Here is a 23,436-nt window from a genome sequence, read left to right as displayed (position 1 = left end):
TGCTTTTCTTGTCAGTTTGTTCCTAGCAGACCGCCAATAGATTGTATAAAGAGATACAGATTACAAAACAAACATGCCAAAGATGATGATCAAACTGGGGACAAATACATAGATGGGAGAGCAGAATGCAGAACATAACAGAGGCAACTGAGACTATATAGAATCTGCTATCTAGAAAGCAAGGCGCATGCTTTCGCTGCCTTTGAAACTCTCATATTGTGAATGTGGGTACTAGTCTGCTCTTTCAAGTTAAGGGTACATGGGTCAGAGTCCATCTATTGCCCTCAGCTCATCCACAACCATCCAAATGCACATCAGTTCTACCATCTTGTCAATAATATACTGTGCAAATTGGCACCCTGGAGATCTACCTTCTTGGACCTTCCCAAAGCCCCCATATGGCTGACACATGGAGAGGACAAAAAATTTCACAGATTGTTATATACAGGGTACTAGGAAATATAGACAAAAGAACAGTAAGCTAAATACCAGAAGATCCAGATTCTATATTCTTCCACCATGGACAAGTTAATTATATTCTTTGTATGTACAAATGGGAATAGAATGCACGGATCAGATTTTGAAAATTTAAGGTGTTGCACAGTGTATGGTAATACTGCTTGAAAGTTTGTCATCCCACACAACCTCCTGTCTATATAGGGGCCAAATGAGTTAAAGTTGTGCTCTATTATTTTAGGGGAGAGAAGTGTCTTTGACGGTAAAACGTGAATATAATTTACAAGAAATCATGCCTACAGGTGGAGTACTGCAGTATATCAGATTCTCCTTCTATACATGACCTTTAATTCTGCTGACCTCTATTTCTAGCCTTTGAGTAGGAGAACTTAGAACATGACCTAGAGGCCTTCATTCATCAGGCCCCCACACTCCCAGCCACAATGGATGTAGCCCTTCTCCAACAGTGAGTCACCCACCTTCCCCTCTGCTTTCTGCTTGGATGGCCACCACCAAGCCTTGGACCCTATTTCCTGGTCTGTCTACCCAACCAGAAAAGAAGTTCCCTGCATGCAGGGTAGAGCTCATTCATTTCTGTGTTCTCAACACCTGTCAGCATGTAAGGCTCAAAAAATGACCCCCAAGTGAAAGAATGCCAGGAAATTAGGGGGAAAGATGCCAAATGGCACATATTAAAAGTAAAATTTTTATACTATTCTATTTTTTTAAATAAAAATTATATGTACTTAAGGCATTTGAGATGATGATTTCAGATACATATACACAATGAAATGATTACTACAGTCAAGCTAATTAACATATTTCTTCTCGTGGTTACCTTTTTGTGTATGTGTGTGATGAGAGCAAAAATTAAATTTAAAAGTCTCCTGTGCATTGACTGACAGATGAGTGGATAAACAGAATGTGGTACCTACATACAATGGAATATTATCCAGCCTTGTAAAGGAAGGAAATTCTGACAGATGCTACCACATGGATGAACCTACAAAGCATTATGCTCAGTGAAATAATCCAGACACATGATGCCACTTATATGAGGTACCTTGAATAGTCAAATTCATAGAAACAGAAAGTACGATAGAATGGTGGCTGCCAGGGGCTGGGGAAAGGGGGCACAAGGAGTTAGTGTTTAATGGGTTTAACAAGGAGTTAGTGTTTAATGGGTTAGTGTTTAATGTATATAACAATCTGTTTAAAGGGGGCACAAGGAGTTAGTGTTTAATGAGTTTCTGTTTGGGTTGACGAAAAAGTTCTGGAGATGCGTAGTGGTGATGGTTGCACAGCATTATGAATGTACTTAATGCCACTGAACTGTACACTTAAAAAAGTTTAAAATGTAAATTTTATGACACATATAACCGCAATTTTTTTAAGTCTCCCTTGCAGTATTCCGTCTGAGGAAGGATACAGGACTGTGGCCTTTGGCGTATTTTTAGGTGGCTATTTCTTCATAAGATGCATTCTTAAATACCTAATTGATAGCAAAGGGAAGAAAACACATTCACCATTCACACAGCTCAGTGTCCAAATGTCCAAAGTCATTAATTTGGAAAAATACCACAAGAATCATGAAACTGATTCAGAATTTACTTCTAAACCATAAAAGCAAAAAACGAAGTGTGATTTTAATTGGGTTTTCTGGGTGTGTGTTGTCTTAGATGACTTGTTTTTTTTAATTGTTGGTAATCACTGGCTACCAGTACTAACCTCACTGCCAGAAAAATAAACAGTTGAGTAATTAAAACATTCAAAACCTGAACTAGCAGAGAAAAAAAGTTTGTTTCTAACACTTTCCTTTTAGCATCAATTGTGATTCATATATCAAAAGACTAACCTTTTAAAAGGAGATGAAATAGCTTTCATATTTGACTATTTTGGTAACCAGCTGCATAGAAAACTATTTTATCACCCCTTTTCCCCATCCCCAGACAGAGAAAGTTGTTGAGCTTGAAATTTCTAGATTATAATGTTGAAGTTCTCATGCAAGCAAAGCCTCCCAGCGACGTTAGATGTCTTGTCAAGGTAAAAACAGGAAGATTTTTTTTTCTTTGATATCTGTCAAGAAAATATAGAGGTATGCTTATTACTTTCTTTAAAAAGTCCTTTTCCCTTTCAAGAAAAGTGTTGTGTTTATTCCAATGGCAGTTTAACAAATAATCTCAGGTTCTCAGCAAGCCCTCAAAACGGGTGATCAGAATGCAACAAGCTGACAGAATCCAAATTAAATTGACACTCCCCAGTCTAAGGCTTCAAAAGATGTGTGTATCAGCATCGTCCAAAGCAAGTCACTGGATCACTTTTAACTTCTTCCAAATACCAAGCCTTTAAGCCAAGCTCAAACATGGCGGAGGAGAAAAGGCAAGAGAAGGGACTTTGCTGTGTCAACATGGACACCCCTTAGAAGGGCAGTGCAAATCGAAGAATTACAACCAAATGGTTTTAATCGCTTGGGTGACAACGCACAGGTGGCAGGGGGAAGAGCAAAGAGATAAAAGTGTTAGTGATTGAAGGAGATGATGCACCCACCTTTGCAGTTCAGTAAACATGGCCTAATGGTGATTTTGTCTGTGGATGGTGAGAAAGGACTTTGCAGCAGAAGATCTTGGCCATTGGGAAGGACTAGATTCTAGTCTTAGATTCACAGAGTCACAAAAGAGGAGAGAATGGCCCGGTGGCTCTAAACAGATCCAGTGGAGGGGAGAAACGGAGGTAACATTATGAAGACGGAGTCGTGAATAAAGCAAGTGTGAAGCACCTACAAAGGGCAGCTTCCTGGGTCCTGGAGAAGCCTGGTACCCCCTCCCACAAGTCGAGGAAGCCGCCCCGATTCTGGAAGCATCTGGTTCCAGATGAGAAAATCACTTCACTCTGGGTGGAAGAACCTCAGACAGCCATACAATTAGGGACACATGCAGACCGAGGTGATCAAAAGAAAACACCCAGATTAAACCCACAAATCATTTTCAATAAGCCTTTCCAGAAAAGCAGTGTGGTGAGAGAAGTCCTGGGGATGTGATGTATTGCTGTGGAGACCGTGGGTAACAGTACTCGATTGTACATTTGAAAGCTGCTGAGAGAGTAGATCTTAAAATTTCTCATTGCAAGAAAAAAATTAAAAAACCAAAAAACAGCCATGTGTGTTAGCTGGGATCCCAGGTAAAAACTTCAGAAAATAAACACCTTCAAAGAAAGGAGACTTCTCTCTGCGGTTTTGAAGACGAAGTTTCACATCCGCTGCTCCAAAGGCCCAGAAAGGCTTATTGTGCTGGGGAACTGGGGTGTGCGAGCTTCGAAGACTTAAACAAATGATCAGTTCTCTCCTTCAGAGATCCTAAAGTCTCCTAAGAGATTCCAGGTGGCAATAAATTAATAGGCTCACTCTTTACTATGCTTCTATTTCTCCTAGCTTAAAAAAAAAATCTTAATCAGAAACAAAATTATTTCTTTACCAAAGGCTCCATTTCTGTGTGATATCCTAGTTAAACTTGCACATTTTTTTCTCCATTCTGTTTTTTGGACTCAGAACAATTTCCTCCTCCTCTAAGCAGAAAAGCCTACAGAAAAAGTGTTGGTTGTGCCCTAGTTTCAGGAGGTGATGAAGAGGCAAGTCGCTAAAGCCATATGGAGAAAACTACTACTTGTGGCCCCAGGGAGAAAAAAAAAAGAATCAGCCAAACAAAGATACCTAGAGTCAGACTGGAACTTCTGGAGCAATCTAAGCCTTACCTCCGAATGCCTAAACAATAGCCTCTATTTATGCACACTTCAAAAGACCTCATTGCATCAGAAGGCACCTTGCGAATAAGATTGCAGCTAATTCTCCCAGCAGCAGAAATGCAACTCCTGTGAATAACAAAGCTTCGCTCTGTTATTCATAATAAGGATTAAACCCAGTGGGATAAAATACACAGTTGCCAGGTCATCTTAGTGTAGGGCTCAGCATGGAAAACTGAGTTCTCATTTCTCCTCCACTAAAGCCTGGTGGTTGGTAGAGGAGTCAGTTCTTTAAATGTCCAGTGACGATTGCTTTTGCTGTTAAAGGAGAAATCAGTAAACAAGGAAATTGCTCTGAGAGACAGTTGAAGGGCACTGAATCAATATTACTACTGTCCTCAGCCCCCTGTCACAATTGAGTGCAGACCTTCAAAGGAACACATTGTTACCTAAAACTAAAAGATTCCCCCAGCCCCCCCCCACACCTAAAAGGCTGCCCCTAAAGCATCAAGGGCCTGGCCCCCCATCTGTTCCACACCTAGGTTTTCCTTCCCATTCCCTCTCCCTGCCCTGACCCCTGTTCCAGCAAAAACAATCTGTTGACCCCTTGCGCACACATGACTTACAGCTTCCGACTTACAACCTTTCTTTGCCAAAATCCGTATTCATCCTTCAAGACTTGCTTTAAAAGGGCCTCCCCATGACCCAAACCCCCTGACAGCTCTTTTTTGCACGTGGTTCATATTGAGTTTGCAATCAATTAAAAGTTTAATGTTCTTATTGAAATAATTCTATTTGGAATAATATGTTGTCTGGAATTTGCTTCAAAAACAATCCAAGGATAGGAGTGGAGGGTGGGGCATTCGGGGTGGGCCCCATGTGGGTTCATCAGAGGGGTCTCTCTACTTTTTTTAAAAGGTCTTTATTGGGCTTCCCTGGTGGCTCAGTGGTTAAGAATCCGTCTGCCAATGCAGGGGACACGGGTTTGAGCCCTGGTCCAGGAAGATCCCACATGCCGCGGAGCAACTAAGCCTGTGCACCACAACTACTGAGCCTGCGCTCTAGAGCCCACGAGCCACAACTACTGAGCCTGCGTGCCACAACTACTGAGCCCGCATGCCACAACTACTGAGCCCATGTGCCGCAACTACTGAGCCCGCGCGCCTAGAGCCTGTACTCCGCAACAAGACAAGCCACCACAATGAGAAGCCCGTACACCGCAAAGAAGAGTAGCCCCCGCTCGCTGCAACAAGAGAAAGTCCGCGTGCAGCAACAAAGACCCAACGCCTCCAAAAAACAAACAAATAAATAAATAAATCTCAAAAAAAATAAGTCTTGGGCTTCCCTGGTTGCGCAGTGGTTGAGGGTCCGCCTGCCGATGCAGGGGACACGGGTTCGTGCCCCAGTCCGGGAGGATTCCACATGCCGCGGAGCGGCTGAGCCCGTGAGCCATGGCCGCTGAGCCTGCGCGTCCGGAGCCTGTGCTCTGCAACGGGAGAGGCCACAGCAGTGGGAGGCCCGCGTACCGCAAAAAAAAAAAAAAAAAAAAGAAGTCTTTATTGAATTTGTTACAATATTGCTTGTGTTTTATGTTTTGGTTTTTTGGCATGTGGGATCTTAGCTCCCTGACCAGGTACTGAACCTGCACCCGCTGCATTAGAAAGCAAAGTCTTAAGCACTGGCCCACCAGGGAAGTCCTGGGTCTCTCTACTTTTGCTTATGTTTGAAAGTTTCCATAGTAAAAATCTGAAAATTTTAGTGTCACAAAGCTAGCTAAGGACAACCAACATTTGAACTCAGAATTGCCTGACATTAAGAGCAGAGCCCGCTAGGCTGTTCTATTGTTTTCCATGAATTATTTCATAGTTGCTGTTACTGCTTTTTTTCACTGTATCCAGCTGTATTCATTATTCATTTGACATGAAAAGCCCGGTTGCTCTCCTCAAGGAGAGCAGGCAGTGTAACTGGGGACACAGGTAAACAGATAAATCACAGTGGAATCGTGAGTGTAACAGCCAGGATAGGAATCGAGTGGAAACAAATAAATTTCTATGGGAAAACAGCAATTAAGCCTACTTGGGGAACTCAAAAAGGCAGCCCAGCCGGGAGCTGTTATCCCAGGTAGAACTCAAGAGCTAAGCAGGGACGTCCAAGGTGAAGGAGTTTGGGGACAGGAGCGAAACTCGGGCAGAAGTTGTGGTGTGGGCAAAGACGCAGTCCTGAAGAGGCGTGATGAGGAAGGAACAGGGCCAGGTGGGGCAGATGCCCTGGTGAGGTAAGTGGAGGCCCAGACTGTGAAGAGGCTTGCAGCCAGGCCAACAGGGCTGGATTTTACCTCTTAGACAATCAGGAGCAAATGCGGAAGTGACATGATCACTGTTGGTCTGTTAGCAAGGTCACTGTCAGCTGTGCACCTAACAGCCTGGAATGGGCTTTTGCAGCAGGTCATAGCCAGGATTAGGTACGGAGAGAGGGAGGTACAAAATTTACGGGGACGCCAAAGAACTCAGCGATTCAGATGAATATTATTTTAATGCAATATTTTTTTAGAAATCAAAATTAAAGCCAAGAAAGTCCACGATGGAAAAAAAAAATTATGTAAGTAAAGACAGAATGTTACCCTTTGGTTTACCACCCTGCTTTATTATGAAACTGCAAGCACCACCCCACCTGTCCACCCCCCAGCCCTCACCATGCTGGGTGGGTTTACAAGGGTGGGCAATGATATAGGAACAGATTGGACAACATGAGGCTTTACATAGAGTTGTATTTTTTTGTTGTAGAGCTTTTATTAACTTTTCCCACTTGGTTGTCAACATGGGAGGATATTTTGATAAGTGGACACAGGGGTGCACAGTTTTCTTTGCCTCAAGGCTCCCACAGAGCTTGGTAGGGCCCTGCCCTAGCCCGGGCAGTAAGTGAGGGCCGACAGCCCTAAAACAAGAGTGTGAAAGAGGAAGAGGCCAAACTCGAGCAACATTTCTAGGGCAGAAATGAGAGAATATATAAATGCAGTAGGAGTATCAGCCTAAAGGCTCAGCTCGAGCACAATTTATTCTCCCCAACTACGTCATAAACCTTCAGGGTCAAAAATCCCATTCTCCTAATCTTTTGTATCATTTTGCGCCTAGCTCGATACATTCCTATTAACTAATTAAGTGGAAAATAAGAGCTTAAGTCCAAAGCACACACAACTGAAGCCAGAAGTATGTCGTTCCTATTTTACAAACTGTCTCTCGCTGAAGAGCAGGACGCAGTGATGAATGTTCAAAACGTACGACCCATTCATGATAACTAAGACCTCCCTCCCCAAAATCTAATAAGTTGTTTGAGTGACACTCTCCTGTCATTCTCCCATCTCATTTTGCATCCTTAGAACTAAGGAGGAGAATAACTGAAGTGAGGGCTCTGCTTTGTCATCTCTGAAGCTATGATCAGATTAGAAGAAAGGCTGAAAAAACGGTTGGTCCCACCAGCCTTGGACAATAGGAGAAAATGGGTGGGGGGCTTTGCAGTTTTCTGTATCAAATAGTAACCGGATTCCCACTCGACCCTCCTGCCCATGTGATTTCCACTCGGCCCCCAGCTTCAGTCCTGTGTCATGGAATATGGCCCCATCTCTGTGGAGCAAATCAGAGGCCAGTTCAGGATTGTGGACAGTTTAAGTGACAATAAGGGTGAGGCGTCATCCTGATGAACCATCAGGTGTGGAAGTGCACTCAAGAGAGACTCACAATGATGGAGGAGGCCTTAATAAATAAAAGCTGCTACCAGACCTAACTTTTGGATGGCTTCGGAAGGCCGAGTTGCTCTGAGAGGGAGGTACAGAGATATCAACTTGCCATCCGTGGCCCGGCCCAGGCAAGGAGCTACGACTAAACAGGAAATCGGTTACTGAGCAGTTGAACGGATGTATGAGTGTTCAAAGCGCAGGCACCAGGCTATACTCTGAGACATTCTATAAAGTGAAAGCAGAGCTGTGTTAACCCTGACAGATGTGTAAGAGACTCGTGTAAGAGGCAGGACCTGCTTGGGTCTCCTGAAGAACTGAAGTCTCTGTGAGTAACTATGAATTATTCAATGCTATGGTTTATTGGGCATCTACTATGTGCCCAGTATATCACAGGCATATTTTTTAAACCACCCCAGAGCCCTGCAACGGAAAGCGCTATCTTTATTTTACAAAAGGAAGCTCAGAAAGGTTGAGTCGTGAGCCTGAGTTCATAGAGCTGGTCCTAAAGGAGCTAGAATTCAAACCCAGAGCAAAGCCAGGCTTAGAGTAAGGAGAAACTTTTCCTTTTGAGAGCTCAGTGACGTTCTGGTTAGAGAGAGGTGAATGAGTTTGAGTTTGCCAGTGCAGTGTCAGATCCTGCACTCGACATTTTGATACGTTATTCAGCATGGGAATATTTTGCATTAATGATGATTTTTAAAATACAATGGATTAAAAATATTATTCATTGTGATTATTGAGTTTGGGGGATGCCCCTTCAATTTGGGTCCCCAGGGGCGTGTCTCACTAGCCTCACCCTAGTTTTGGCTGTGTTCCAGCCTGCAGGTGACCTGTGATAACCTGAATGCAGCCTACAGACAGCTCTCATTTTAGGCAGACTTTTCACTCTCCTCCTGCCTGCCTGATAAGTTTTACATCCAAAGTTATTACCTACTAGGAAAGAGGTTTTGGGTTTTGTGGGGATTTGGGGTTTTTTTTGTCTGAGTTGGGTCTTCATTGCTGCACGCGGGTTTTCTGTAGTTGCGGTGACCGGCGGCTACTCTTCATTGCGGTGTGAGGGCTTCTCTTGTTGTGAACACGGGCTCTAGGCGCACGGGCTTCAGTAAGTAGTTGTGGCTCGCGGGCTCTAGAGTGAAGGCTCAGTAGTTGTGGCTCATGGGCTTAGTTGCTCCACGGCATGTTGACCAGGGATGGAACCCGTGTCCCCTGCATTGGCAGGCGGATTCTCAACCACTGTGCCACCAGGGAAGATCCCCCCCCTCCTTTTTTTTTGACTTGCTTGTTTGCTTCTTTTGTTTTCCTGCTCATTTTATTTTTTTCCTTTATCTTCTTTCTCTATTCATCACTGGCTGGGATACTTATAAACAAGAAATGTGTCAAAAGGTGATACATTGGATAACGGGATGCAAAAAATTCTACACAACCCATGAACATATTCAAACGCACTCAAAAAGGAAGCGTCTTAGAATAATTTCATGCCCCTTCCCAGGGCTACAGAATATATTTATTTCTATAAGAAATTAGCTTCCAGGGCTTCCCTGGTGGCGCAGTGGTTAAGAATCCGCCTGCCAATGCAGCGGACATGGGTTTGAGCCCCGGTCCAGGAAGATCCCACATGCCACGGAGCAACTAAACCCATGCGCCACAACTACTGAGCCTACGCTCTAGAGCCCGCAAGCAACAATTACTGAGCCCGTGTGCCACAACTACTGAAGCCTGCGCGCCTAGAACCTATGCTCCGCAACAAGAGAAGCGCACTGCAACAAAAGAGTAGTCCTAGCTCACTGCAACTAAAGAAAGCCCGCACACAGGAACAAAGACCCAATGCAGCCAAAAATAAATTAAAATAAATTAAAAAAACAAAAAAAGTTAGCTTCCATAAGGATCAGCCCTTCACACATCTGCTTCACAGAATTATCTCTGAGAAAAACAAATACCGTATGCTAACACATATATATGGAATCTAAATTAAAAAAAAAAGGTTCTGATGAACCTAGGGGCAGGACAGGAATAAAGGCACAGACGTAGAGAATGGACTTGAGGACACAGGGAGGGGGAAGGGTAAGCTGGGAAGAAGTGAAAGAGTAGCATTGACATATATACACTACTAAATGTAAGATAGCTAGTGGGAAGCAGCCGCATAGCACAGGGAGATCAGCTCGGTGCTTTGTGACCATCTAGAGGGGTGGGAAAAAGAGGGTGGAAGGGAGGCACAAGAGGGAGGGGATGTGGGGATGTGCATATGCAGAGCTGATTCACTTTGTTATACAGCAGAAACTAACACAATATTGTAAAGCAATTATACTCCAATAAAGATGTTAAAAAAAAAAAAAAAGAATTGTCTCTGCGCCCTATTACCAGATACAAAATTAAGTACTGTGAGCTGAGGCTGCAGGTTGTACTGGTAGCTGGAGGATGAAAAGTCATCCTTTTTCCTTTTTTTTTTCCTTGAATTTTATTTTATTTATTTATTTTTCATACAGCAGGTTCTTATTATTATCTATTTTATACATATTAGTGTATATATGTCAATCCCAATCTCCCAATTCATCCCACCCCCTCCTTCCGCCCCTCTTTCTAAACTTTTGTTTCTACAATGTGGTACTGTTGTGACAAAACACCAGCATGAGGAGGATAACAGCCATGCCAACAGCAAACACAGCTGTTCTGAATCCTAGTCTGCATTTTTTTAAATTAACTAAATACAGTTCTTGGTTCTTTTAAAAATCAACATTAGGAAGCTCATCAACTACACAGGAGAGAAACTGACATAGAAATGGACACTGTCCAGGTACACATGCCCAACCAGTTTTGCATTTCAGCCCTGATTTCAATTAAAGAAGCATTCATTCAGTACCTACTGTGTGTCCAGACGTGACCAGGAATTTGTATCACTAAGACAAAGGGCCAGGCTTCCTGGGAGAGACCGATGCTCAGCAGGGCATCACCACCTGGACCCGTGTTTTATGGAGGAGAGTGCAGTCCATTAGTTTAATTAAAAAAAAAAAAAAAAAGCTTGATCTCAGGCCATGTACACTTTCTACAGGACAGGCCAAGAGAAATTTATAGTAGCAGAGGGGGTGGCCCCTGGCAGGATCACGATAAAATAAAGTTTTTGTGGCCTGGAGTTTCCTCTCACTGTTCAGCAGTTTCAACCTCTAAACAAAACAAAACAAAAAAATTAGTAGCAATAAACCATCAGCAGGACTGCTTTTTGTTGCTGAGGCAGAGGATTATATGTCTGGATTGCTTCTCCAGTTCTCCTAATTTGACCCAGCTAAATGAACATGTAAAAGGAAGGAAGAAAAAAATTACCTCTGAGCTCAGAAAATCAGTGTTAAAAGTCCAGATTCTAAAATCCACACATTCTATGCATTCAAAAGTCACTTAGGCTCTCACTCAGGAACTCCATCCTTCTCATCCAAATTCTACCAAAGATCTTAATTAATCTGGTTTCTCAACCTGCAGGAGCTTAGAAGGCACATGGCAGAAGGGGCATCCATGCCACTGTAGATGGCAGCTTATAATTATCACAATTGGGGCTATTTAATGATGGTCAGGGCAGATCACGGCCCTATTCATTCACAGGCCTATTCATTCACTCACTCACTCATTCATGCATTCATTCATTCATTCAACCAACATTCATCAGACGCCTCCTCTGGGCTACTAATGCTCCTTCAAGTTCCTGGTTAAGACCACCCTCCCTGATGTTAAGGGAGGTCTAAAGAGATGTCAAAGCTCCTGAAAAGACTCCCACCCTCCACCCCAGTGCAATCTCCTAAGAGACCAAAGACCCTTAGGAACTGCATTAGTTTCCTGTGGCTGCAATAACAGAGTAATAATACCACCTGAGTCACTTAAAGCAACAGAAATGTTATTCTCTCACAGCTCTGGAAGCTAGAAGTCCAAAATCAAGGTGTCAGCAGGGCCACACTCCCCCTGAAGGCCCTAGGGAAGAATCCTTCCTGCCTCTTCCAGCTTCCGGTGGCCCCAGACATTCCTTGACTTACAGCTGCATGTCCCCAACCTCTGCCTCTGCCTTCACAAGGCCATCTTCTCTGTGTCTGTGTCCTCTCTTCATGTAAGGATCCCAGTCACCCTATATCCAGGATGATTTCATCTCGAGGTTCTTAACTGACTACATCTGCAAAAACCCTATTTCCAATTAAGGTCACATTCTGAGGTTCTGGGTGGACATGAATTTTGAGGGGACACTATCAGACCTACCACAGAAGGCTATCATCAAACTAACTGAGCACCCCACCTCCCCCGAAAGGCCACCAGAACAAATCCCTGAACCTCAACATCCCTGAAGTCCAAGAATCCCTGGTGCCCTTCTATCCCTACTCTTCCTCTTGCCTCAACTTTCCATACAGCAAAGAGACATAAATCAAATCATGTCACTCGGCCTTTCTAACCTTCTGAGGTGGCCCACACTCTGTCTGTGGAGTGTGTTTCTCTCTAAATAAGTCCACTTCTTACCTATCACTTTGTCTCTCACTGAATTCTTTCCGCGATGAGACGTCAAGAACCTGAGCTTCATTAAGTCCTGAAACCAGCTGTGATCTCAGCTGGAAGACTGTGGGGTTTGGCCGGGTTCAAGTCCTGGACGCATGGGTTCAAGTCCCAATCTGAGGTGCACGGTTTGACTACATGTCAAGATTCATAATCTTGCAGGTCTATCAGTGGATGTCCAGAGTGAAAACCTTCCCACCTCCAAAACAAGCATATCAAAAACAACCACTGTGGGCTTCCCTGGTGGTGCAGTGGTTAAGAATCCACCTGCCAATGCAGGGGACACAGGTTTGAGCCCTGGTCCGGGAAGATCCCACATGCCGTGGAACAACTAAGCCCGTGAGTCACAGCTACTGAGCCCGCGTGCTGCAACTACTGAAGCCTGCGCGCCTACAGCCCATACTCCACAACAAGAGAAGCCACTGCAATGAGAAGCCCGCGCACCGCAAGGAAGAGTAGCCCCCGCTCGCTGCAACTAGAGAAAGTCTGCGCGCAGCAACGAAGACCCAACGCAGCCAAAAATAAATAAATAAATAATAAATAAATTTATATATAAAAAAAAAAATCATGTCACTCCCCTGCTTATAACTCTCAGTGGCTCCTGCTGTAAGAAGGCCACACCCCAAACTCCTGGCCAGACCCCTGAAGCCCTTCACAGTCTGCCCTCTTCATCCCTCCGTCCCCTCTCCTCCCCCTGCCCTCGCTTCACCCTGTCTGTGCTCCTCCTGTTCACCCAGCTCTACCCTTACTCTCCTCCTCGTTCAAACACACCAAGGTCACTCCAGCACTTGCTGACCCCTCTGTCTCCCTCTACCTGGACAGCTGTCCTCCAGATTGTCACTTGGATCCTACCATTGTTCAAATGTCAAATCCTCAGAAAAGCCTTCTCCATCCATCTTATTCAAAACAGCACCCATAGGGACTTCCCTGGTGGCACAGTGTTAAGAATGCAGGGGACATGGGTTCAAGCCCTGGTCCGGGAAGATCCCACATGCCGTGGAGCAACTAAGCCCGTGCACCACAACTACTGAGCCTGTGCTCTAGAGCACATGAGCCACAACTACTGAGCCCATACACCACAACTACTGAAGCCTGCACGCCTAGAGCCTGTGCTCCGCAACAAGAGAAGCCACCGCAATGAGAAGCCCACGCACTGCAACAAAGAGTAGCCTCCGCTCGCCACAACTGGAGAAAGCCCGCGTGCAGCAACGAAGACCAAACGCAGCAAAATAAATAAATAAACTAATTAATCAATTAATTTTAAAAATAAAATAGCACCCATATTAAATGAAGTGTAGGTTTATTCTAATATATCATTACTGGTTTGCAGGATTCCAGACAGCACTGGAAAAGACATAGAAAAGGCTTGTCAATCTATTTGTCTGCTCCATGATGTCTTTGTTAGAAAAGTAAAAAGCTGAAGAAGCCCAAGTTTGAATTGGGAAAACTCATGGAGCTACATGGTAACGGTAGTAGTTCTAGAAAAGCTACTGGGGATGAGACAGGTGCTAAAGTTGAACAAGCTGATGGATATGAGCCACCAGTCCAAGAATCTGTTTAAAATTCAGACTTTTAATGGTGACAAAGATCTTATTTATGAAAATAAAATAAAATAAAATAGCACCCATACGCACACCCACAGGTACCTTAGGTCACTTGATTATATTACCCTAATTTGATTTTTCTTTATTACACTCAATACCATCTGAAATTATATTATTTATTTCTGTGTTCGCTTACTTATGGTCTGTCTCCACCAGTAGAATGTCAGCCCCATGAGGACAGGGACGTGCCTGGAGGGCTTCCCAGTTTAGTGAGGGCACAAAGACATGTAGAAAGCAGTGACACTCATGGGTCCAGACACTGTGGGGGGATCTCATCTTCACAAAAATCCTACAAGGTAGGTGCTATTACTATTCCCATTTTACAGATGAGGTAACTGAGGTTGAGTCACTTGCCAAGGGGAGCCAGGGCTCAAAGCAGGTGGTCTGAGTCTAGATCTTGTGCTTTTGGCTTCTAGCCTACCTCCCCAAAAAAGATGACAGCATTTTGCCAAGGGGAATGTAAAGGTTATGTTATAGGCCTGTGAGAGCCGGAAGAGGAAACTGTCTGAACAGGGTTGAGAGCATCCCTTTGCTGGTAAGCTAATGAGTTCCTGGGCAGAGGAGGCAATCAACATGTGCCAATGGACAGGCAGTATAACAGAGAGCGGCAGACAGCCGATGGCATTCAAAAGGATGCAAAGAAGTTTCTGGTCATCCTATATGAGCAGGAGGAGGGGACACAGGACCCTGGCTCCATAGCTGAAGTGTCAGTATTAAGTCAGTTGCTGCAAGACTCATTCCCAAGCTGCAGCCCTGGTTCTAAGCACTAAACGCTTGACCTCCTTAACATATGTAATCAAGGTGCTCTCTTAAACCAGAGTTTCTGCTTCTGTGCTCCAGCCTTGCTCTGCTCCATGCCCTTGGAGAGCCAGGTTCTGTTCTGAGCCCGAGTAGCAGTGCCACCTGTGGTCTCTGCTGACAACACCCCCATTCAGCCCGTACTGCACTTCTGCTGGCCTGCTGGCCGCCGGACTATTCTTTGGATGCCTCTTCTCCCCCGGCTGGGTGGTCCTCTGATGCAACTGCCTGCAAGCTTGGCTGACCATAGCAGCCACCGCACTCGCCCTATGCGGCGTCTCCCACGTGTCCAGACCTGCCCCTGCAGCTGCAGCTAAGCCCTTTGCCTTCCCTAAGGCACACTTGTAGCTCTGTCTCCTCTCTAGATCTGGCTTCCGTTGGTCTGGCTCAAGCAAGGAGAAGACAGGAAAACTATAAAAAGCAGAAGAGGGAGAACCATTTAGCGCAGAAGCAATTGGCTCTTTTGCCAAATATCTGCAAGGCTTGTTCCCATGATTCATGCAGGTCTCAGCTCAAATGTCATTTCATCAAAGGCCTTCCCCATTGCTTCTCCCATCCCTACTCCCTGCTCCTTTATCCTGCCTTTTTTAAATCTCTACCTGACATTACATTATATTTTTATGTTTATACGTTATTGTCTGGGTCCTCCCATGCAGAAAGCAGGAAGTTTCTGGTGGCCCCAGGCGTTCCTTGACATGTGGCTGCACATCCCTAGTGCCCAGAGCAGTGTCTGGCACATAATAATCACTCAATAAATAGTGATAGGCTAAATGAGAACAATAGTCCCACAGAGCCGAAATCCATAGGTAGGATACACTATACTGGCTGATATTTACAAAGATCTCTCAAGAGATCAAGGCAGAGGAGTATTTATTTTTTTCTTAGAGTTAAATTTTTTTCTTTGATGTTCAGAAAGCCTGTAACAAAGTTTCTAGAACATAGCAAGCCCAGCAAAATGTTAGCTATTATGACAGAAAACATCCTAGAAAAATTTACATGATTTTGTTCAACCTTCCTTATCAGGCACACCCAGCTTGTTTCCTGAGAGTTTCAGATGGCTGGAACTTTCCTGGAGGGTTAATCCACTGGGGAAATACAGGGGTGTGGCTGGTGCCATCTGAAACTGAAAATATCAGACCGAGCCAAAGAGAGGACATTGTAAATACAGGTGTTGCTGATGAAATAGACATACAACCCGTTGTCCAAAAAAGTCACCACTTCGAAGATAAACGAAGAAAAGGTTTTCAGACTGATGCACGTGGAGCCCTTGGAGATCTAAAATGTGTGGAAATGTGTGAGTTATGCATTCCTCCGGCTTTATGCTTTTAAGTAAGGACAAATCTACATTAGCATTCAAGGGCCACAGAATCCGGTCTGTTTTACAAATTACCGTGTAATTAAACAGAAGCACATTTTTCCCCTATTCTTAGTATTCCGCTCACCCTCTCTAGCCAAAACCACAACTTAAAAACTGCAAACTCATGGCACTGTCAAGGAATATTTTCTAACTGTCCCCTAAAACTGCCAAACAAGCTGTGTTCCCGTCATGAATAAAGGTATAAAGAGGCTGACAGGAGGTTAAAAGATGGGAGAAAATGTAAGAAGGGTAAATCTCCAGGGTGAGACAATACAGAAAGTTTTTTTAGAAGAAGCATTGTTTATGTCAATGATCCTTAAAGGGACAGTTCATCAAAAGTAGAAACACCTAATAAAGGTCTTTCAACGTTCCAAGTTTTTTATGGCACAGAGCAGCAGCAGAGAGTTAATCTTACATCAAGTGCCAAAATTTCTTTTGAAATTTTACTGACCCATGAAATACAAGACTGGCACCATTGCACAATAGTCAGTATTTTTCAATTTACGCATCAGGGGTTCATGAGGTCATTTTAGTTGGTAAATACCTTCATTCTCTTCTTCCTTTCTCTCTTTTTCTTCAATAAAATAGAATAGAAAAATAGAAAACATCAGGAGATAAGGACAGGTAGCACAAAGGTTAACTAATACTTCATGAAACGCTTGTTTTAATTGTATAAATACATAAATGCATGTTTGTACTGGGTCGGGATGTAAATTGTACAATATTTCTTACTGTGGGTCACAGACAAAAAAAAACTTCGAAAGCTTTTGTACTGTTTTTCTTAGAGTAATACATATTCATAATTGAGCATTTGTAAAGCAAATTATAAGAAAGTTTAAAATCATCTATAATTCTGTCACAAATGACTATATTAATATTTTTATCTCCTAAGCATAGTATGTTTTTATATTACACAGACACTAGCTGGACACACAAACACTAAATATTCCTAAGTCCTCTAATGTAGCACCATGATTTAAATAGAAGACTGATCCTCAATGGCTGTGTGCCACAACTAGGGGGGAACCCTCTTATTTTTTTTGTTTTTCTTTTGGCCGCGTGGCTTGTGGGATCATAGTACTAACCACTGAGTCCTAACCACTGGAAGGCCCGGGAATTCCCGGGGGGTGGCGGGGGACAACTCTCTCTCTCTCTCTCTTTTTTTAAATTAATTTATTTATTTTTGGCTGCGTTGGGTCTTCATTGCTGCACGCAGGCTTTCTCTAGTTGCAGCGAGTGGAGACTACTCTTCGTTACTGTGCGCATGCTTTTCATTGCGGTGGCTTCTCTTGCGGAGTACCGGCTCTAGGCGCGCAGGCTTCAGTAGCTGTGGCACGCGGGCTCTAGACAACAGGCTCAGTAGTTGTGGCGCATGGGCCTAGCTGCTCCGCGGCATGTGGGATCTTCCCGGACCAGGGCTTGAACCCGTGTCCCCGCATTGGCAGGCGGATTCTTAACCGCTGTGCCACCAAGGAAGCCCCTAAGGGGGAACACTCTTAAACAAGATGAAATAGTGCCATTTCAGATGCTGAGGCATCCATCAATCTCTGTGATTACATCAGTTGATAGATGGAATTGATTTCTATCTACCTGTTCACAGAAGGAATGCCATCTTCCACCTTAAAAGTAAGCATTTGATTCCACCATGAACATTTTCAACAAAGATTCAATCAAATCAGATTATATATTTGCTTGGAATTTTGCTTCCAAGTGCTAAATACGGTTTATTTTTAGCCTTGGGAGTGATGGAATTTGTGTTAACAGGTCCTGGTGAGAATAATCAGTTCGCAGCCAAGCTCCGGGTGCAGCCAATGTTCACGTGCAATGAAGGAAGACTTTGAAAATCCGACAAATCCGGATCACACGCTCCTGTGAGAGGAGTCGGAGGAGGTTTTAATAGTGAGAAACTGTAAATGGTGGGAAAGGAGTAAAGTAGCCAGCATCTCACAGTGCCACAAAGCCCTGCGTATTAATGTGAACTCATTCCAGACAACCAGGAGAACTTCTCCCGGGGGGAATTGGGACTAGGAGAGAGTGGCCTGGAATGGCACCTCCATGGTATTAAGGAGTCAAAGGGACCTCACAGTTGCATTTGCTACAAAGGAGAGAAGCACGGAACACGGTGCTGAGAACGTCGTTGGCAAGTGAAAGTGAACTTCAACGTGCATAGGAATTCCAACATTATCAATTAATTTGTTTCATATCAAACATGGGTGCCCTTACCAAACAATGCAAATGAGAAATCCAATTTTCAGGAAATAAATGTGGAACATTTATATAAAAATTAAATAAGTTGTAAGAAAACATTGTGATACTTCAATATAGAAACTCTAAACATATATTTATATTCAAATGAGTTTCTTACTCCAAAGTATAATTTTCATACTTCGAAGAGTACAGGAAGTTTATGATGATCTATGCAGGTGTCAGCAAACCAGAGGCTGAGGACCAATGGCCTATTTGGTAAATAGAGTTTTATTGAAATGCAGTCTCATACTCATCCCTCTAATCTATTGTCTATGGCTGTTTTTGAGCTTCAGTGGCAGCATTGAATGATTGTGCCAGAGACCTTGTAGCCTGCCAAGCCAAAAACAGTCACTAGCTGGCCCTTTAAGAAAAATTTTGCCTAAAGTAAACTGGATTTCTGGTGAAGCAATGCACCTTCTGAACGGGTGGCAGGTCTTGAAGAAGCTGTAGCTATTTCTGAGGGCCCCATCTTCCTGCACAATGAACTAGTGATTCTTCTTTCTCTGCAGAGGTCATTTATACAGGGGCATATGAATAGCTGTAAAATGTAACAGGAACACCAGTGGGGTTTGGATTGGTGTTAAAACCAGTTTCACAGAAGTGTGACTTTCAGATCTGCAAGGAATCTACTCAAAACCTCTTCTGTGAAACTGATCCGGATGTTTCAGCACTGAATCCAAATAAGGACCAAGACAGTCAAGAAGGAACACTGCGACTCTCTTCATGTGAGACTCAGACCACATATTCCTTCCAGGCTGGAGAATACAAATCTGGAGCCTGCTTTTGAAGGAGCTACAGAAACTCTCTTCTTTTCTTTAGCAACCTTCTCCTATTTGCCCTTGACCCCAGAACCCAGGATGGAAACCCACATAGATACAGTTGGGAGCACACCCATTTCTTTCAACGCAGGTAAACCACGTAACCCTGTAGGTTGAAAGTACTAGTGACCATATTTCACCAGCTCTCCCCAGCAGGCCTGCTGGTGGGGGTGAGGGTGCTCCAGGCAAATATTACCTCCCCCAGGCAAAGCCCTGCAAGATGATGGTGAGTATTTCCCCAGTCCATCAAGATTCTTCTGTCTGTTAGGGAAAAGACCTTTATTCAACTTGTATTGCTTGATTTGAAAGCCACACCCAAATCTCAATGCCATCCTGACAATATTTCTATTAAATAAAATCCTCCCATCTTGTTGGGAGGTTTTTAAATCAATCTGCCACAAAAAGCTTCTGAACGAGTTAACGCAGACGCCTGACTCACTCTCCAGCAAGCACTCCTCCACGAAGAATCAATGGACTTTTTTCAATCTATCAAAACAATCAGCAGTTAAGCAGTAATACAATTAAAATGCAGCTCTTCCTTGTACTCTTTCCCATCTTTAAAAAGAAAAAAAAAAAAGGCAAGGATGCTGAAGTCTTGGGAGTAACAGAATTAAGACCTAGCTGCTGGGTTCAAATCTGAGCTTCATCCCTTAGGGAAGAGCCACATTTGCTAAGTGCACAGGCCACAGAAGGCACTGAGGCACGACCACACGACCACTCTTTCTCAGCCCACTTTTATTTATTTTTTTATTGCAGTATAGTTGATTTACAATGTTGTGTTAGTTTCTGGTGTACAGCAAAGTGATTCAGTTATACATGTATATATATCTCTATTCTTTTTCAGATTCTTTTCCATTATAGGTTACTACAAGATATTGAATATAGTTCCCTGTCTCGGCACACTTTAAAAGATGAGCACACTGAAGCTCAGAGGGTTGACGTGACTTGTCCAAGGTCAAGCACCTAGTAAGAAGTGGCAAAACTGGGATTCAAATTCATTCTATCCCCAAAACCCTATTTTGTTTTGTTTTCTCCCCCCAACTCTATGTAATGATAGCTGGACAATGTCAAAGGTCTACGACCTCCTCACTTCCTGGGACAGCCCTGGGGACGTGCTGTTTTGTTTTGCTCTCTGCCTCTCCTTTTATTTTTATTTTATTTTTCCTTGCCTCTCCTTTCAGTCTTTCGAAGTATATATAGGTACTTCAGATGATTAGGTTTAAGCCTTCTTCGTTACAGTCACAAGTGAGTCATACTTCCTGCAAGTTATACCAGCTCACCTTGCTGGGTTCCAAGCGTTCACAGATATTAAGCTCTCATACTGTGAATCTTAACTTCAATTTGAGGTCATTTCCTGTGGGCCTCATGTATCATCTACATGTGGAATTCGCCTCTCGTTATTATCTCTGGAAGGTCTCTAATTGCCTTGGCCCTTCTAGACTGTAGGCCCCATCAAGGAAGGATTTGCTGGCTCACTCACCACTGTATTCCCAGAACCTGATAAATACTGACTAGACCAATGGACACTGTACTTTTGCCACATTTCAAGGAGGTAGGGAAACTAAGCCACAGGAAGATTTAAGATAACTTCTCTAAGACCACAAAAAGAGTGGGACTTCACATAAAGCCATTTAAGAACAGCCATAACCTGGATAAGGTGTCATCTGATAGAGCAACCTGGTTCTTTCCCTAATGCCATGCTATACAAAGGGGTTAGGAACAACATAAATGGGTTTTGAAATTTACCATCTGCTTTTCCCAAGTCTTTGGCACCAAGATAAAAGACATTGATCCTATGCTGTACGTGTGAATGAATCCAACACAGGGTGAAAAACTAGCAGTTCTTTTTCCACCTACCAAGTTCTCACAAGCACCATAAAGAAGAAAGCCTAGGCTCAGCCTACCTGGAAGGGAAGAAGCCAGGGAGAGGTGTGCAGAGGTCTCCCAAAGTACCACCTTCCCCCGTGCACCCAGAAGGACCCTAAAAGAGCCCCCTCCCCACAAATGGACTGGAGCTGAGTATGTTCTAGTTAACTTCATGGACAATGCATTATTCATGGATGGTGAGATTCTTAGTAGGCTCTTTATGAATTAGGACCCACATTAGGCATTTCTGATTTTCCTTCCACTGCATACAGACTATGTAAGTAGAGGACTACTGATTTGATCAGAAGAAATACTGGAAAATAAGCCTGAGTACCAAGGCACTATAAGTGCTTCTATGAGGAGAAAATACATAAATGTCAGGAAATGCACTGGAAATAAAAACACAAGCAGAAAATTGAACGGATTCACGTCATGTGCCTCCAAGAATTTGGAGATCTTGCTACACACTGAGATTTTTGCTCCCCTGCTTCTGGCTGCATTCGGAGGCATGCCGACAGGCCGTGACTTAGTAATTCCTGCGCATCTTCCTTTGAAGGTTTTCAAATCGCATTTAATACAAAGCATGTCATAAAAAAGACTCACTAATCATGGATCAATAAAATATATTCCCTTCCATGGAGTACCTTTTTATACCTCCAATCTGAAAAGCAGTGCTTTCCTGACACCCCCTTGGGAATCAAAGGCAGACTCATGTCAGGCCCACAGAGCACAAAGGAAAATGTCTCTGATAACTTTGTGCTTTATGTACAGCCAGAGGTGGATCATTCTGGAATAAAAGGATTTTTTAACATGAGTCCATTTACTCTGTAATTCAGAGAAAAAGAGGGACTTCCCTTTCTCAGAATTTTCCTGATCCCATTTTAAAGTCAAAACTAGAAAGTATCCCAAACAAGCATGAAAGCCTGGCTAGCTCTGAGATCTAAAGCATGTACCGAATCCACAAAACTTGAGACAAAGACACAGAGAAGTATGCATGCGTCTGGCACAGCAACTTGAGATAATGTTTGCTGGATATAAATCTGGCTTCGTAGGAAATACACCCTATCTATGCTCTACCCAAGAATTAGGAAACTTCTAGAATCTGTGCCAATGAAACAGAGCTGATTGAACAATTCGGAGAGAGCTTCTACTTCTCCGCCACATGTACCACAAGTACCCCTCCATCCCCTGCACCTGCTGCCAGCCTCTTCCAACCTCCTATTGCCATCTTTCTTGCTTCCACATTTTTCCTCTCCTTTTCTCCTTCTCCCTCTAAGCAAGCTTTTAGTTGTGGTTGCAAGCCACCATCTCCGCTTAAATTCACTGAATTCTCAACCCAGTGTTAATCTGGGCAAAGAAGGTGTGGTCCTCTGTCCCTTACAGATCAGCTGGCATAAAAAGAGCTAGTTACTTTGCAATGCCAAGCTAGACCCAAGTAACATGAAGTTCTCACAGGCTGAGAGATCTCTGAACACAACCCAAGGCATCAGTACTGTATGTTTTCTCTGGTCGAGGGCATTCATTTTCATCATGATTATATTAAGCAGAAAACCTAAAATGACTGTCATCCTTGGTCGCTAATGCCTTTCTTTTTCGTTTCCTCCCCCTCTAACAAGACTGTTTCACGGAACAGGTAGAAATCTGCCTACCTATCCAAAAAATGAAAAACATGATGCTCTTCTGATAGGAGCTTTTTTCATGAAACACTGAAATCCCATTTCCCTGCACTGTAATTTCTAGGTCATTACTTACTAAGCAAAGTTAGAATATTCCATTTAAATGTAAAATTGTCTTCTCCTAGGACTGGCAGAGCAGCGCTGCCATAAACAAACAAATTGAGCAAGTTAGAAATTTAGTCTCTAATAAAAATAGGTATGGGGGGCTTCCCTGGTGGCGCAGTGGTTGAGAGTCCGCCTGCCGATGCAGGGGACACAGGTTCGTGCCCCGGTCCGGGAAGATCCCACGTGCCGCGGAGCAGCTAGGCCCATGAGCCATGGCCGCTAAGCCTGCACGTCCGGAGCCTGTGCTCCGCAATGGGAGAGGCCACAACAGTGAGAGGCCCGCATACCACAAAAAAAAAAAAAAAAAAAAAGGTATTGGGGGGGTGCTTTATAATAATCTGCAAGGCTATAAGCAGATCTTAGTCTACTACACAATCATCTCCTGATAATGAGGTTATGTGCTTAGGAGCCTTAAGACCTGAATCATCTGTCAGTGAGATTTATGACATGCACTTCCCAAGGGAAGGATACCCCTAATACATTGTCGTATTCCATTGACTAAGCAGTCAGGGCCCCCATGTCT

At 43.6% G+C, this 23,436-nt stretch overlaps 1 protein-coding gene across 2 annotated transcripts in view; it reads right to left on the bottom strand.

Annotated features, from left to right (window-relative positions):
• Nucleotides 1-23,436, bottom strand: part of PITPNC1 (phosphatidylinositol transfer protein cytoplasmic 1) — a 255,599-nt gene that overhangs the window by 205,470 nt on the left and 26,693 nt on the right. The window lies entirely within an intron of this gene.

This window comes from Grampus griseus (assembly GCF_964374135.1).
Source record: "Grampus griseus genome assembly, chromosome: 20".
Taxonomy (NCBI): Eukaryota; Metazoa; Chordata; class Mammalia; order Artiodactyla; family Delphinidae; genus Grampus; species Grampus griseus.
This window is presented reverse-complemented; position numbering and strand designations above follow the sequence as displayed.